Source organism: Phascolarctos cinereus, unplaced genomic scaffold (assembly GCF_003287225.1).
Source record: "Phascolarctos cinereus isolate Bilbo 61053 unplaced genomic scaffold, phaCin_HiC Scaffold_4;HRSCAF=312, whole genome shotgun sequence".
In the NCBI taxonomy this organism is placed as follows: domain Eukaryota; kingdom Metazoa; phylum Chordata; class Mammalia; order Diprotodontia; family Phascolarctidae; genus Phascolarctos; species Phascolarctos cinereus.
In genome coordinates this window covers 71,078,770-71,096,697 of record NW_027555847.1, presented here as the reverse complement: position 1 = coordinate 71,096,697, position 17,928 = coordinate 71,078,770, and the positions used below count along the sequence as shown (strand labels likewise).

The 17,928-nt window shown below is 35.6% G+C and overlaps 2 pseudogenes; one reads left to right on the top strand and one right to left on the bottom strand.

Moving 5' to 3' along the window:
* Positions 1-362: 362 nt before the first annotated feature.
* Positions 363-716, bottom strand: LOC110205037 (small ribosomal subunit protein eS26 pseudogene; annotated as a pseudogene).
* Positions 717-17,099: 16,383 nt separating this feature from the next.
* Positions 17,100-17,577, top strand: LOC110205036 (small ribosomal subunit protein eS8 pseudogene; annotated as a pseudogene).
* Positions 17,578-17,928: the final 351 nt, after the last annotated feature.

Sequence of the window (17,928 nt, the reverse complement as noted above, 5' to 3'; positions counted from 1 at the left end):
ATAAAGTTTCCTATTTTTAGTAGTCTTTTCACATAAACAAATTTTAGTTCTGTTTTGTCCAATTTATCTGTATCTCCTCTGATTTTTAATATCTCCTATTTTTTTCTCTTTTTTTGGTTATTTTTTGGGAGGTTCTAATTTTAAATGCATATTCAGCACATTAATCCACTCTGTTTTAAAAATATATGTTCGAAGAGATATAATTATTTCCTTAAGGAATACTTCAATCACATCTCCCAAATTTTGGCATGCTGTTGTATCTGTCATTTATTCCACGTAACTATTATTATTTTTTTTTAAGGCAGACCAACCATTTTATTTTTTTCTGATAGGTTTAGGAATATTGATGGGCAAATAGCTCTTTACATAGGTTTGGAGGGGGTCTCAGGGCAGAGGTGAGAGTATCTGATCCTTTCCTGCCTCGCGGACCGATTCCTCACTACCTTGCTTGCTGTGGCCTGCGCAGCTCGCACAGGAGCGTAGTTTCACATACAGTTTGGGCAGCACATAAGAGTCGAAGACTCTGACCTCGCAGATGTCCCTGACAGCCGCGGCAATGCCTCTAACGGCCGCGGCTTCCACGATGTTATGGATGACGAAATTCTTGATGGCCTTGTCCTTGGGCTCGCAGCGGAGCACAGTTTTTTGCAGCGGTAGGGCTGCAGGCGACTGCGGCCCTTCTTGGCTCGCCCCTTGTTTCTCCTCTTCTTGGTCATCTTGGAAGCCAGGAACCGAAAAAGCTCTTTTTAAATTTCTTTGACTTGTTCTTGGACCCACTCATTATTTAGGATTTCATTGCTAAATCCCCATTTGGATATGTGTCTTTTGATCGTGGTCCCTGAACCAATGATTATTTTAACTGTACTATGCTTCATAAATGATGTATTTTCTATTTCTGCCTTTTTATTATATTTTTGTGATATATCTGAGCTCTAATAAATGGTCATTTTTAAAGTTTCGTGTCATATGGAAAATACATGTAATCTTTGGCAGTTTCACTTACAAGGAGTCATAAAAATTTTGTCTCTATTTTCTCCATAAATGTGTTCAGTTCCATATATTCCCTTTTTTGTCATTCTGTTAGAATAACTTTCCTTTTATGTTTCTGTTAGTATTATCCAAAATTGAGAGCACCATTGAAGCCTCTCTCTTCATTGTATTTTTGCATGTGACTCCTTGTGTCTGAATTAATATTATCTTCATGAATTTATATGTTTAGTCATTTAGAGCATATCATTTTATCACTGATATTGATTTATTATTTATGGTTCTTTCCAGCACAATGTAGTTTCCTTGTTTTTCTCTTTTTTTCTGAAAGTTTATTTTTATTTTGTCAGTATGATTATAACACTTACTTTTCCCAATTTACTTGATGCATGATAATTTTCTTTCACTCTGTTTTATTTTGCATGTTTATTTTGTATTTTTTTCCTTTTATTCAACATATTGTATAATTTTGCTTTCTTATCCAATCTGTCATTCTTTTTCAGTTTGTTATGGCGTTTACATTTAAAGTTACTAGAGTCGAGTTTATATATTCCTACTTTTGCCCCCAATATAATTTTTTAACAAGTCCTGATTTTTTTCCTCTTCTATTGTAAACAAACCATGATAGTTCTTCATTTATTTTAGCTAAATCTATTTCAAAATGTCACTATTCCCAATGGACCTCCATTTATTTCTTCCCATTTGTGAACCCTCTCTTTCATTTTAATATTTGTTTATTAGACAATTTTTCTTTCCTATTTTATCCAATTATTTGATTATTTGCCCCTTTTTACTCTCTTTATGTTAGTCAAGTAGTTTTACCCTTCTTCTCTCCTTCAAGTAGTTCTATTTATTGCTTTTTGTTGTTTTGTTATCTCATTTTTGCACCTTTCCAGGGAGGATTTGTCACACTCATTCTCTTCATTATCTTCTCTTTCTTTCTACTCTAGATTCTATTCTGGTTTTTAACTCCTATACTTATCTAACTCCCTCTCTACTCTTTGTATTCCTTATGGAGTTCAAACTTTTGAAGTTTCCATTCTTGTCTTGAGGAGCTTGCCACACTGATCCCCCTTTTTCATTGCACCTCAGTCTTAGAAAATACTAAATACTAAATAATACTAAATACTGCAGATGACAGCGCTCAATGGCAAGAATGCCCCCCATGATTATATTGCCCACTATTGTCCAATCTATACATTCCCCTTGATTACCTGCTTTCCATATTTGCTTTACAATTCTCTCTCTGATTTAATGTCCTCCCGCTACCCAGGTGACAGTTGCTTTTAGGAATTCCAAACCCCACCCAATCCCATGGCAGAATTAATTATCTTTTCAAGTTCTAAATCCCCAAAGACAACAGCCAACATATGAAACTCATCTTCCTTTATAAAACATCTCCTTTGATTGATAAGAAGATTTATCAATGGAACCGCCTCCATTCATCAAAACAATGGTTTCCTCTTTTGCCTCCCTCTTCAGTCCTTTCACTTTTTCCCTCATTTATACTGCTGCAGATTCTTCTGAAGGACCACAAATATTATATTCTCCTTACTACTATTCATTTTGACCTATGCACATCAAACACTCCCTTCTGTTGTCCTCCTCTCCTTTCCTCTTTTATGCACTCTCACAATTTTTAAAGTAGTCCTATTAAAAAAAAAAAAGATATGACTGTAGGCAACTCTTAATGTTCTTTCCATATTGTCCCAGATTAACCTTTCCACTACTGCCTCCATTACACTTCCACTTTCACCCCTATCTTCTTTGATACCTTTAGAAAGAGGTCTTTTACCAGTTTTTCTGTTGTTGCTCTATTGCTTTTGCTATTTTTAGTAGATGCATTCATTTGCCCATCTTATATTTCTATTTTATCAGATTTGTGAGAAGCAAATGATTTCTCCCAATCTTGTTTCCTTTATAAGGACATTTTGACACCTCTATCATTGAACACTAATCTTTTTTTTTTCATTTATGTTTAAGCTCAGAGTTTTAGACTAGTTGATCCGAAGCGATATATACTGAGCCTTATTGCTCTTCAGAACATGCTATTTCATCACATCCTGCATCTTCTGCTGGTGTAGAATATTCTTCTGATTTTTGAATTTCCTTTCTTTTATATTTGAAAGTTTTTCTTATGGTCACTTGAAGAATTTGTTGTTTCTGAATTGAATTGCTATATTTAACTACTATGGGTTTTTATGTTTTTGTTTGTTTGGTTTTTTGGAAGCACTCGATACATTCTTTGAATTTGGTATTTCCATTTTCGTGCTCAGAATTTCTAGAGAGTTTTCTTGTTTTATTTGTTGAATTATACTGTTCAGTGTTTTTTGACTTATTGTGTTCTTTTGATGTGCCTATATTCTTTAGGTTGGGGTGTATGATGTGTCCAGGGAGGATCAGTACCTCTGGTGAAAGTACTTGCTGAGCTCTTTCAGGGCTGCTCAACCACCTTTGGTGTCTACTAGTCATCTAACTCTCACCTATGGCTCCAGAAAGCTATGTTATGTGTGGAGGCCACACCATGGTGAAACCATTTTGGCAGATGGGCAAAACAAAGTTGAGGGTAGCCAACAGGCTTCAAATCCATCAGTGAGTTAGAGGATTGTTTACCCAATCATGTGAAGACTACTCTTGTTGGAATGGGTAGACAAGAACAGTTTTGCTTCGACAGCCATTAAGGTGGCTGAAGCAGGCACTATGGAGTACTCAGAGCTTGATCAGATATAGAATTTGCCAAGTTCATCTACTACATCCTGGGTCATCACCAGTCATCTTGACCTCTGTCTTGCCATTGTAAGCCAATGTCTCTGGAAGAGACAACGAGGATGTAGACTCTGTGCAACTATGCCTCCCTTAAATCAAATTCATGTTCAATTCAAGACATCACTAATTATCCATTAGATAATTTCCCTTGAAGTCATATGGCAACAGTGAGATACAAAGCAGCAGATGTGGATGCACTAGAACTAGCCACAACCCTGCACGTAGGTGTCCAAGGGTATTGGATCCTCTTCTTGCTGGACTGAAGCAGCAGTGGGTTTCAGCAGCCACCTTGGTTTTTGAGGAGCCATATTGGTCTGATCACCCACGGCTGAATGCATTGTACCCCAACTCCAGCATTGTAATGTCATTGGTATTCAAAATAAAAGATAAATAACAATCATTATGTTGTCTTCTATACATCCTGTCTTTAAGACTAGTGTGGTGTTTGAAGAAAGTAATTTTTTTCTTAATATTATTGCTGTTTGCTTTTGTTCCACTATATTATCCATCATTTCCATGTATTTGTGCTGCCAATCCATTATCCTCTCTTTCGTTTCTTTAGTAAGATTTCCATCACAAATTTATACTTCTCTATTCTACCAATTATTTCTGCTGTGCAGGCCATGACATCTGCTTTTATAATTTTAATTTCTCTATTAAACAACTCAGGAACAGTTTATTTTGGTCACATGTTCTCAAATTCCACAGGGTCCTCTCATTGAATTATTTTCTTTTATTTTCAAAACTTTATTCATAGAAGCCTGAATTCCTTTACTAGTCCTAGACACTATATTTCCTTCTGCTGTTAATGTTTTCACTGTTGATGCATCTTTTTATTTTCAAGGTCTTCGAGTTTTCTTTTTTCCAGAAATCTTTGTTAATTTCAGTTATTTCCCATTCCAGGCCCTTATTTCCCCTGTTTCTCAATTTATGACTCCCTCATCTTTGAAAATTTTTCCTTTGGGGTTCTCAAAATAGCTCAATCTCCTCCCATACTGGGCAATTCTTGTTTCACTAGCCTAGGTCTCTTAACTGAGTGACTAATAGGATTCTGGGCTCTTTCCTTCAGGGTTAGCGATTATCATGTACTTTACCCCCCTAGAAGCCTCCTCCCACAACACACACAAAGTGTACTGTCAAGTTCCCTCTGGTCCATAGTTCTTTGAACTAGAAGTTCAGAATACCACCACACTGGTGCTATTGCATGTAACATTGGTTTCTGTTACTTTTGGAGTTTGGATCTTTGAAGTTCTAGGAAGACAGAGGAGGGGTTGGGATGTGAGTTAAACTGTAATTCAAGCCCAACTAAGTGTCTTGATCCATTTGTTCTTTGGCTCTTCCATCCTGCTGAGTTCTCTTGCAGCACATAATACTGCATCACACTATTACACCCTCATCATGGTTCTGCTTTTGGGGGCTTAAATCTTTGTAGCACCAGGAAGAAGAGGGAAGAGAGACCAGGTTTGCAAGCCAATAGGTCAGGTCATCTAGTTCACCCTTGCTGTCAGAAGCATATATTTGCTGAGAGAGGGGGTGCTGAGAAACCTCGAGGTAGGCATTAGTTATTGGAATTTTTTTCACCTTCTTTTTATTTTCCTGTTTCTTGATGTCCTAGACCTTGTATATAGCTAAAGTTGCTTTATAATTGACACACAGTTTCTATCTTGGAGTGGTTTAAGAGATCTTGAGAATTAGAAAAACGACTAGTTCTCCATCTTGTTGGTAACGTAATTTGGAAGTTATTTCCTTCTCAAGAAGAATGTAATGTCCTTTATATCTGGGAAAGTCTAGCAAGCTTGATTTATATGCTGAACATACAGCACAGTCCCTAGAACATGGTAAATTCCTAATATATGGGATGTATTTGTCTTGTTTATCCTCCCTAATTCTCTCTCCACCTTCTATTTCTCATTCAACCCTCCTCCTTCCCTCCTTCCTTCCTTCCTTCTCTCTTCTCTCTCTCTCTCATCCTCATCCATGTGTCTCTATACCTATCTATAAGTATGTGTGCGTGTATGTATGTATGTATGTATGTATGTATGTATGTGTATACACGCACACATGCCACTAGATCTAATTATAGATAAGCTCCTGAGGCAAAAATAAACCACTCTTGGGAATGGGAATCTGTGCTACTTGTGAGCCTATTTAGTATACATTACTTATTGACCTTTGAATTTCTCATATTCTGTGACTTTATATTTTACATGCAAAGCATATTTAATCTTTCCTTTATGAGATTATATTATGCACATTTAATGATTTTACAAACAAGTTAAAAAATTAAGCACTTTGGCATCAATCCATTTTGTAGACATAATACAGGACATACAATGGTAAACCTGAAGCAATTTATATACATACACTCAGTTACTAACTTGAAAGTTAATGTGATAGAATGCCAGCCTTGGAGTCAGGAAGACATACATTCAGATCCTGACTGATAAGGCTATAAGTTGCAGTTATGCACAGAGAAAGGATGTTTCCACATCAGGTGTTTCTATAGTGCTGAAAGGTATGGACCTGCCATCTACCTATAAAAAAAAATGACTAATTTACTTATAGACCTGTATTTAGCCAGTTGTACTCCTCTTCTTGGCAACCAACAGTACAGTTATGAAATGATATTTGGTATTCACAATTGCTAGGAGCTCTTAGTGTAGAATTTATGCCAGCTTTATTTTTGTAGCAGATTAGTTTAGCTAATTTAATACATTCCCATTTTGTTTTCTGATTTTTCTTTCATTTTCAGACTCATTTTCCAGTTCTGCTCAACTGGCAAATTAACCTTAATTGTCAATGGCTGCATTACCTCTGCCTTGGGAGAGCTGTTCCTTACTACAGCTGGAAATTTTAAATCTGTTATACAAATTGGCAGCAATCTATCTAGACTCCACTTTCCATACTTAGTTTTGTCAAAGTAAAATTAAATGTAATTAAGAAGTCTGTGCTTCCTGTTACACTGTATCTTTCTATACCATATTTCTTACACAGCCTATCTTTCAAATATTTAAATTGGTTTATTAATTCATTCTTATGACTCAGGGGTAGAGTTTAAATTTATATGCAAATGTCACAAGTTCTAACAGTCTTTAGTTATCTCATTTCTCAGAGTATGATTTCATATCACAGATACTATACATAATCCTTGGGAAAAAGAATGGCTTTCTACAGTAACTTTTCATTCTAGAACTGACTAGAAATTTTGGAAGAAATATAATTTTATGCTATCCTTGACACCTATATTCACAAACTCATCCCACAAGCTATCCCACAATTGACATTCAAGTTCACAAAATGAAATATCAAGGTTCAGACAAGAACACATATCTATTGTCAAAGGAGCAACCAAAGCCAAAACACAATGCATTATTGATGATGATGATTTAAAATAGTATTTAAAGGAATAGTCACATGATTTGAAGGAATTTTGACATGCAATTTTCCATCTGTAAAAGAATCAAGTCTGTTTTCAAAAATCACCAGGGAAGAATACTCATTCCCCTTGAGATACTGCTCCATTTAACAACCTTTACTTACAAGTATGTTTCCCTCAGAAAACCTATTTTTTATATTTGTTTCTTTTTTTTCTTTTCTAAGGAGGCAGTAGAGAACAGTCTTCCATTGACCTTTTAAGTAAAAAAAAATGTATAATTGAATCATTGATACAGCTTTCTGTTTTTTTTTTAGTAAGTAGTTTCTATTCTTTTTTGTTTACCTGAAAATCTGTGCTTCCCAAACATCTTCAGTTTTTTTCTAACTTGGAGGGATAAAAAGAAGAAGAGACAGCTCTTCTTGCTATCACATGGACAAAAGAAAGAAGAAAACACAATTGACCTCTAGCTAACAATTTTTGAATATCAGAAAGGAAACTTGATCTTTGTGATACCCTGGAAAAATGGTGAACTTCATTGAAGCTCTAACTCTGATATGTGTGTGTGTGTGTGTGTGTGTGTGTGTGTGTGACCTTGACATCAAAAATTAACCTCCTTGATTTCCTTACCTTTAATACAAAGGAGTGGGAGTAGATGGCCTCCCTTCTACCTTTGTAACTGTGATACTATGAGATGCCAATAACATGATAACTGCTTTCCCCCACTATTAAGTTATTAATTCATTAAAATACGAAGTATGACTTCAGTTTAATTACATTTCCGAATAAGCCAAAAATAGCATGCAGTCTTTGATGGGTCTGTTGAATACATATAGAAAACTATTTGCCACATATCATCTTTCTTGTCTTGTGATCTAAGTTAAGTGATTTCCCCAAGGTCATATAAGTTATAAGTGTCAGAGTGAGGGTTAGAACCATGATTCCCTCACTCCATAATTAATGTTCTATCCATTAAAACATTTTGTATACCTGAACTCTAAATTAACCTCAAATTTTTTTTAATATTGCTATACTTCTGAATATAAAGAAAACTTGCTGGTTATTTTGATTCAGGAAGAAGGGAGAAGCATGAGAGTGAATAATTTTCTTTTACTAGCAATTGTTCCTGAAAAAGAATGGATTGATATAGGCAGAAAAGTTTAATTATAAGTATTGATGATGCAGTAGGGAGACAGAAGCTGTCAATATTCTGTAGGGGGATCTAAGCGTTTGGAACATTTTAATTCATCTGTTGGCATTTACTAATTAGCTCCTTCATGTTGGGTTATTCAAAGCATACTCTAGGGCAGGGGTGGGGAACCTGTGGCCTTGAGGGCACATGTGGCCTTCTAGGTCCTTGGGTATGAACTTTGACTGAGTCCAAGTTTTATAGAACAAATCCTTTTATTAAGGGGATTTTTTGTATAAAGTTCGGATTCAGTCAAAGGGCTGCACTTAGGACCTGGAAGGTGACATGTGGCCTGAAGGCCACAGGTTCCCCATCCCTGCTCTAGGAAATGCCCCAGAAGCAGAGGCCAAGGAATCCCTGCTCTTAAAGAAGGTGCTTTCTTATTTGGGGCTTGATGTGAATATTAAGAAGAATTTTTTAAAAATGGTTAATCAACAAAAAGGGCATAAAATATCTGTTAAAAAACTAATGTAAAAAATATTTTCCTGAAAGTTTCCAAAATGAGAGGTTACAGAAGGAAAGAGAAGACTCATTCACTTCTAGCAAAAGTGAAAGCACAGAGCAAAGGAAAGGCATAATCATAATCCCTCCTTAGAAAAAAAGAACATTAAACATTTTGTAATATCTCACTCATCTAGAAATCACTTATCCATGAATCAAAATTTTGTAGAACAAAAACCAGGCATTGGAAGGAGAGGAAAGAAATGTGGGCAGAAACTAAAAAACTGAGAAAACAGAAACAAAACAAAACAAAAAGGTCCCTTATGAGCTGAAACAAATATTCTAATATCCAGATACTAAAGCTAACATTTTATTCATAGGACAGACCCATTGGCCTCCTACAGAGGTAAACTTGCTTTATTTTTAAGAGAATTCCAACAAGTTTTATGACATGTATTTCCAGTTCACAATAGATAAAAAGCAGCAAAACTAAAGAAGTATCTTTTGATGAAGGACAAAGTGGCAAAGCCAGATATTATAACTCACAGTCTAACAATGAGAGAGAATAAAGACATTGAAAAAAATAAAAAAAAGTTAAAAAATTAAAGAGGTTTTTTTTTTAAAAATCACATAATGTTAGCAATTAAGGTCATCTATTCTGATCTTGTTTAAAGATGAGAAAACTGAAGCCCAAAATCAATAATTGGTGTGATCATAGTCAAATCACAAGCAAGTAAATGTCAAAGCCAAAACTCAAATGAAAGCTTTTTTTTTTCCCTCCAAGCTCAGCATCTGTTATAGTAGAAGGAAAGAAAGAAAGAAAGAAAGAAAGAAAGAAAGAAAGAAAGAAAGAAAGAAAGAAAGAAAGAAAGAAAGAAAGAAAGAAAGGAAGAAAGAAAGAAAGGAAGAAAGAAAAAGATGACAGCCTATGATAATTTATTTTAGGGGCAAAGAACCTCATGTCTTCCAATTGTCAGTAAGACTATTACTGTACTACAGTGTAAGACAGTAAATGTAACTACAGAATTTCAAAATAGTAAAGAGCATAAGAAGGTCTCAGTTTCAACTTGTTCCTTAAAATCGCTTCCTCCCTTACTTATCTTATAAATAGACATCCAGGAGGAGCAGAGACAAGATGGTGGAATAGAGAAATTCTGGAGAGCCAGAGACAGCAAAAACTTAGGGTGAGAGTTATTTTTCCCCAATACCATGGCTACATAGGGGGTTGGAAGGAGAATTCTGTTATGTTGGGGTGGGTGCAGGTCTGGAGTACATATGTCAGCAACATCACCTGTGGGACTAGGCAATGGTGACACTAGCAGCATGTTTGGAATCTCTTAGACCAGAAATAGTAAGGAAATTGGGAAACTGGAAAGAAAGAGATTGTAAGAGACTGCTTTGCTAGCATTTAACATAAAATAATCAATTATCTGGCAATTACATTGCCCATACACACTTCTGGTTCCCAATTCCAGGTTGGAGAGGAGCAGTTTTGGTTCTAAGGTTGCAGAGGCAGTGAGGAGCTGTAGTGCATTTAGCTACAAGGGACTAGGGGTCCTTCCTGGGTAAAAAGCAGAAAGTAGACCAAGAGAGCAGTGACTTTACCTCTCTTCAGGTCACATAACCTTAGGAGCACTGAAAACACCCAAACTTCCTAAAGTAGCTCTAAAACAGCAGTACAACATAGCCTGGCAGAATCCCAGGTGAGCAGAGCCCAGTGTTACCTTCAAGTTCAGAGTCAAGAAACTCGCTGGAAAAATGAGGTGAAAGAAAGAACCTGAACATAAGGTTACTATGCAAAAGGGAAGATTAAGACACAAATACCCAAGAAGGGAATGATGTCAAAATGACTGCAAGCAAGGCCTCAAAGAAAATAGATTAATTGGAAAGAAGCTCAACAAAATTTTTTAAAGAGATTTAAAAATTTTGAAAATCAAATAAGAGTTAAAGAGAAAAAATAGGAAAAGAAATGAATGTAAGAAAAGAAAATTATGAAAAAAATTAATAGCTAGGTAAAAGTAAACAAAAACACAAAATAAGAACACCTTAAAAATAGAATTGGACAAATGAAGAAAGAGGTGCAACATTTCACTGATGAAAATACCTCTTTAACAATTACCCAAATGAAGAAAAAAAAAGATGTAGGAAAACTCAATGAAGAAAATCCTTAAAAATTAGAATTGGACAAAAGGAAACTAATGACTCAATGGCAAATCAGGAAACAATAAAAGTAATAAAAACAGACAAAAACACAAAACATCTCATCAGAAAAACAACTGACCTAAAATGTATCAAAGAGAGATGATTTAAGAATTATTAGGCTTCTGAAAATCTTAATAAAAGTAAAAGACTGCACATTATATATCAGGGAAAACTGCCCAATATCTTAAAACTGGAAGGAAAAAACAGAAACTGAAGACAGATACTGATCAAAATGAAAAATCCTAGGAATATTATAACCAAATTCCAAAGCTCACAGATCAAAAAGAAAATACTTCAAATAGTCATAAAGACACAATTCAAATGCTTTTGCATCACTTTCAGGACCCCACAGGTTTTAGAATCTACCACTTTAAAGGAGCAAAAGGTTTGGAATATTGTATTTCAAAAGACAAATAGGACAGAATTATAACAAATAATAATCTATGCAGCAAAACTTAGTATAATGCTTTAGGGAAAAAAATTAAATATTTAATGAACTAGAGAACTTTCAAGAATTTCTGATGAAAATACCAGAGATAAATAGAAAATTAAACATTCAAATATGAGACTTCAGCATAAAAATGTAAACATGAAAGAGAAATCATAATGGGCTCAGTGATGTTTACATTCATTTATGGGAAGATGAAAAATAAAATTCCAAAGATTTTTTTTTCAATATTAAGGCAGTCAGAAGGATTCTACAAAAGTTAGAGAGGCCCACAAGAAGTATTGTGAATAAATTTGATTACAAATTTTAAAAGTTTTTACACAAACAAAATCAATGCAGGTAAATTTCAAAGGAAACCAGGGAACTTTTGGGGAAGTTTATAGGAAGTTTCACCTACAAAATCTTCATTTCTCAATTATATAAGATACTGAGCCAAATTTATATAAAAAATAGGCATTCCAAATAATAAATGGTTAAAAGATATGAACAGTTTTCATAAAAGAAATAAAAGCTATCTGTAGACATATGAAATAAATATCTAAATCTGTATTGATTAGAGAAAAGTAAATTAAAACCACTCAGAGGTTGCACTTCAAACCTTTTAAATTGGGTAACATGACAGAAAAGGAAAAGGGCAAACACTGGAATGGATTGAGAAAAAAAAACCTCACATTAATGTGCTGTTGTAAAGTTCTGAACTGGTCCAACTATTCTGGAGGACAATTTTGAACTATGCCCAAAGTAGTATAAAACTGTACATACCCTTTGATTCGACAATACCACAACTAGATATGTATCCCAAGGAGATCAGACAAAAGAGAAAGAGACCTATATATACATATATATATATTATATATATATATATATACATACATATATACATATACACATACATATATACATATACATATATATATATACATACATATATACATATACACATACATATATACATATACATATATATATATATATATATACACACACAAAATATATAGCAGCTATTTTTGTGGTAGCTAAGAATTGGAATTTAAGGAGATGACTTTTCTATTATGGAATGGCTGAATGAATCATCATATGTGGTTGTGATGAAATACTATTTTGCTATAAGAATTGCTGATCAAAATGGTTTAAGAAAAATTTGACACCTATATGAACTGATGCAAAGTGAAATGAGAAGAATTGGGAGAACATTGTACACAGTAACAGTAATATAAGCTTGACCAACTGTAAAAGACTTAGCTACCCTGATGAAGACAATGCTCCAAGATAATTCCAAAGGATTCATCATGAAAAAAATGCTATCTACCTCCAGAGAGAGAACTGATGAACTCTGAGTGCAGATTTGAATTTATATACATATAAACATATATATGTATGTACATGTATATGTATATGTATATGTATATGTATATGTATATGTATATGTATATGTATATGTATATGTATGTATATGTATATGTATATGTATATGTATATGATTTGAACACCTTAAAAAAGACTGTTAAAAATTAATTTTAAAAAGTCCAGATTATATAGAACAAGTACTTGTTTGAATCCTCAAAGTTTGCTTTTGACTACCGCCTCCTTCAGTCCCTTCCCCCTTTTATTATCCCTTTCCCTTTTCTTCCCCTTTAGTCTTACTGCTGCTTCCCTCCCTTCTTTCCCCCCTCCCTTTTCTTTCCCCTTTTCCCTCCTACTGCCTATAGGGCAAGTTAGATTTCTATACTTAACTGATTATATTATGCCCTTCTTGAGCCTAATCTGATGAGAGTAAGGTTCAAACAATGCTCCCCACCTTTCCCTCTGCTGTAATAGGATTTTGTGTCTTTTCCTATAATGTAATTTACCCTTGTCTGCCTCCTCCTTTTTCAGTACCTTTTCTAAGATTAGATTGATCCACTTATTTGGATCCATTTAACTTGATTAGATTTTTTTTTATCATTACATCAAAGTCAACTAATATCCACCCTCTTTATGTATACTCCTTTAACAAGGTGTAATAACAATACAGTTCTCAAGGGTTGCAAATCTCATATTCCCTTGTAGGGGTTTAAACAGCCTCCCCCCCTTATTAACAGCATATTGTATCCTTCTGTCCCATTTACCTTTTTAAGTCCTTCTTGAGTCCTCTACTTGAAGATCAAATTTTTTGTTGAGCTCTGGTCTTTTTATCAGGAAAATTTGGAAGTCTCCTATTTTGTTGAATATCCACCTCCTCCCTTGAAAAATGATGCTCATTTTTGCTGGGTAATTAATCCTTGGCTGCATTCCAAGCTCCTTTGCCTTTCAGAATATCATGTTCCATGCCCTGCGGTCTTTTAATGTAGAAGCTGCAAGGTCCTGTGTAATCCTGACTGTGGTTCCATGATATTTAAATTCTTTCTTTCTGGCTGCTTGCAGCACCTTCTCTTTCATCTGGTAATTTTGGAATTTTGCTATTATATTTCTTGGCGTTGTCAATTTGGGATCTCTTTCAGGTGGTGATAGGTGGATTCTTTCTATGGTTATTTTCCCTTCTGGTTCTAGGACTTCTGGGCAGTTTTCCTTTATGATTTCCTGAAAGATACTGTCCAGCTCTTTTTTTCATCATGATTTTCAGGTAGTCCAATAATTTTTAAATTGTGTCTCCTGAGTCGATTTTCCAGGTCAGTTATTTTACTGATGAGGTATTTTACATTTTTATCGATTTTTTCATTTTTTTGTTTCTGTTTGACTGATTCTTGCTCTCTCATAGAGACATTAGTTTCCATTTGTCCAATTCTAGTTTTTAACAGATTGTTTTCTTCTGTTAGTTTTTGTACTTCCTTCTTCAACTGGCCAATTGTGTTTTTTAGGGACTTGTTTCCTTCAGCATACTCTTCTGTTAGATTTTGTACTTCCTTCTTCAACTGGCCAATTGTGTTTTTAGGGATTTGTTTTCTTCAGTGTACTCTTCTGTTAGTTTTTGTCCTTCCTTCTTCAATTGGCCAATTGTGTTTTTTAGGGACTTGTTTTCTTCAGTGTATTTTTTTTCCAACTGGCCAATTGCATTTTTGAAGGACTCTTTTACCTCTCTCATTTGACTATTAAAATCCTTCTTGAGCTCTTCTAAGAAGGCTTTTTGGGCTTCAGACCAGTTCATATTCCCTTTTGTTGTTGCAGATGTGGGTTTGTTGACAATGTTGTCCTCTTCAGAATTTCTGTCTTGATCTTCACTCTTCTCGTAATATGAGTCTATGGTACGTTTCTTTTTACTCATGGTGTTTCCTTATTCCCTGGCCTTTAAAGAGATTGAGCTCTCCTGCTGGGGAACAGAGGGTACTGACCCAAGCTTCTTGTGTTGGGAGCCTAGGTCTTGGTCACTACTAATGCACGGGGAGATTCCTTTGCAGTGGAGTGCCAAGGCTCCTGGTGGTTTTCTGAGCTGGTTTCCACCGGTTCCCCCGCCCTCACTGAGGCACTCTGAGGTCCAGGTGTTGGTGTTTTGCCTGCTTTACCACCTGGGCTTCAGGATTTCTTCACAATTGGAGGCTTCCTACAGCTCACCTGGTGTTGGGTTGGAATCAGCAAGACCAGGGCTTTAGGAAGCCTTTAGGTTGTTTTCTTCACCTCCTTTCAGATGAATGCTGCAGGGTACTTATCTGCCTGGGGCCCCTTGTTTTTGCTGAGGCACTGAGAGATCCCTTTGCTGAGCTTACTGAACTGCTGCTCCTTGGCTTTCTTCTAGTTCAGGTGTTCCAGGGTTTTTTTTTTTTTTCCTGGGCTTATATTTTCTGGGTTTGCAGAGGTTGACAGGGGAGAGTGAGAGCGACTACCTTTTCACTCCGCCATCTTGGCTCCCGGAAACGGAAGTCTGAATCCTCAAAGTTTGGATTCAGTCAAAAGACCACACTTAAGGACCTAGAAGGCCACATATGGCCTCAAGCCTCAGTTTCCTCACCCTGGGGCCCAGACTTTTCTAATTGGTCTAAAATTGAGAACAATCGATAGAAGTTGAAAAGAGACAGATGTCGACTTTATCTTAGCAACAGCTTCCTCAAAGTGGAATAGACTTATCCAGCATGTAGATAATCCTTCTAAAACACGGTTGGATAACTATTTCTCGAGGATGTAGTAGAAAGAATTCCTGCTTAGCTAGAGGTTGTACTAAATAGACACTAAGACTAAGATCCTTTCCAGCGATGAAATTTCATGATTTTTTTTTCATTATAGAGCATATGGAAATAAACAATAATGTTTCCAAGCTAAAAAACCAGCACCAGAAGAGGATAATGATTAGCCATTCCCACCTAATTCATATAATTAACATACAAAAAATAGGGAAATCTACTAGAATGACTCCCTATAACCAACATAATTAAAAGCCAAGATAAGAAGTGGAGCCAAGGTAAAAGCAGTGACTTGCTTGAGCTCTTCCTCAAACTCCTCCAAATACCTGTAAAAAATGGCTCTAAACAAATTCTAGAGCAGCAGAACCCACAAAAAGACAGAGCATAACACATTTCCAGGCCAAGACAACCTGAAGGGTTTATTGGAAAGGTCTTTTTAAGGATCAGAGGACTTGGAATATGATATTCTGGAGGTCAAAGGAGCTAGGATTAAAACCAAGAATCACCTACCAAGCAAAACTGAGTATAATCCTTCAAGGGAAAAATTGGATATTTAGTGAAAAAGAGGACTTTCAAGCTTTCTTGATTAAAAGACCAGAGCTGAATTAAAAGGCAAGGTAACATATGATAAATGTCACCAGTAATAGAAAGCTTTATTTTGTGTCATCCATAATGTAAAATGATTGAAATAAAATAATTACTGGCAATTACAATCAGCTGTGGATTTGGAAACCAGATAATAAAGCTCCTAAGGGCTATGAAAAATAAATAAAATAAATAAAAATGAGACATCCTATGAGTTAAAATAAGATAATAGAGTGAGATTTGTAGGGGATTTTATGTGTCATATAATTTAATATCTTTTGCCTTCTCTTACCCAAGGAAACTGTAGCCCAGATAAGTTAAATGAGTTAAGGTCACACAGGAAGTATGCAGCAAAACCGGGATGTGAACACAAGTCTTCTGACTCCATGTCATACATTCCTTCTAGTACAACTTACTATCACTTCGTGAAATGAATTTTTCTTTCCCATTACTCTTCTGTCATTATTGTTGTTATTAAAACCTCCTTCCTGGCTCTTAGCTTTATTTTTTTGACAGCAATATTATTCTTTAAGTGAGCTTTGGGTTAGTGAGTTATTACTCAAGTTATTATAAAATTGGCAGTTTGATATGCCTTAGAGTTTGTCCAACACATACATGTATGGTGACCTCTAAACTATGTACCATATTGAAATCTCAATCTATTTTTCTTTTTAAGTGCTGTCTCCTCATATTACTCCAGGGTTTGGATAAAGAGTTTTCTCCAATGGGAAGTCACACACTGCCCCCACCTCAAAATTAGGATCATAGATCTAGACCTGGGAGGGACAGCATAAGATATTACATCATGTCCAATCTCCTTATTTTATAGATAATGAAACTGAAACCAAGAAAGGTTAAGCGACTTTTCCAAAATCCCAAAGCATAAGATATGGAATTTGAACCCATGTCTTCCAACTCTAGAATGAATACCCTTCATCTTAATTGATAATTCAGAATCACCAATTAAAGATTGTGTCCATTGTTTAAGAAGGTAGGAATGTAGCTCTTTCCAGCTACATGGGGATCTTCCGAGGTGGCAACAAAAAGTACCGGGTGCCAAGGCTGGACGTGGGCACCTTCTCCCAGGACTCTGAGGGCTGTACCTGAAAAACAAGGATTATTGATGTGGTCTATAACGCATCCAACAATGAGCTGGTCCAGACCAACATGCTGGTGAAGAATTGCATCGTGCTCATCGATAGCACCCCATACCACCAGTGGTATGAGTCCCACTATGCCTTGCCCTTGGGCAGGAAGAAAGGAGCCAAGCTGACTCCTGAGGAGGAAGAAATTTCAAATAAAAAGTGGTCAAAGAAGATCCAGAAGAAATATGAAGAACGGAAGAAGAATGTAAAGATCAGCCCACTTCTGGAGAAACGGTTCCAGCAGGGCAAGCTACTTGCCTGCATCGCATCCCCGAGCAGACGGCTACATGCTTGAAGGCAAAGAGCTTGACTTCTACCTAAGAAAGATCAAAGCCTGAAAGGGCAAATAAACCTTAACTTGGACATTCTCTAATGAAATAAATACCCATATTGTTAAAAAAAAGGTGGGAATGTAACAGCAAGAGAAAGAAAGAGAAATTCCATTTAAAGTTACTGCAGACATTTAAAATATTTAGGAGTTTACCTGCTGGAACAAACCCAAAACTATATGAACACAATTATGAAACACTTTTCACACAAATAAGTCAGATCTAAATAAATGAGGGGAAAAAAATCAGTTGCTCATGAGTAGGCCAAACTAATATAATAAAAATGGCAATTCTATCTATGTTAATTTACTTATTGAATGCCACACCAATCAAACTACCAAAAATTATTTTATAGAGCTAGAAAAAATAACA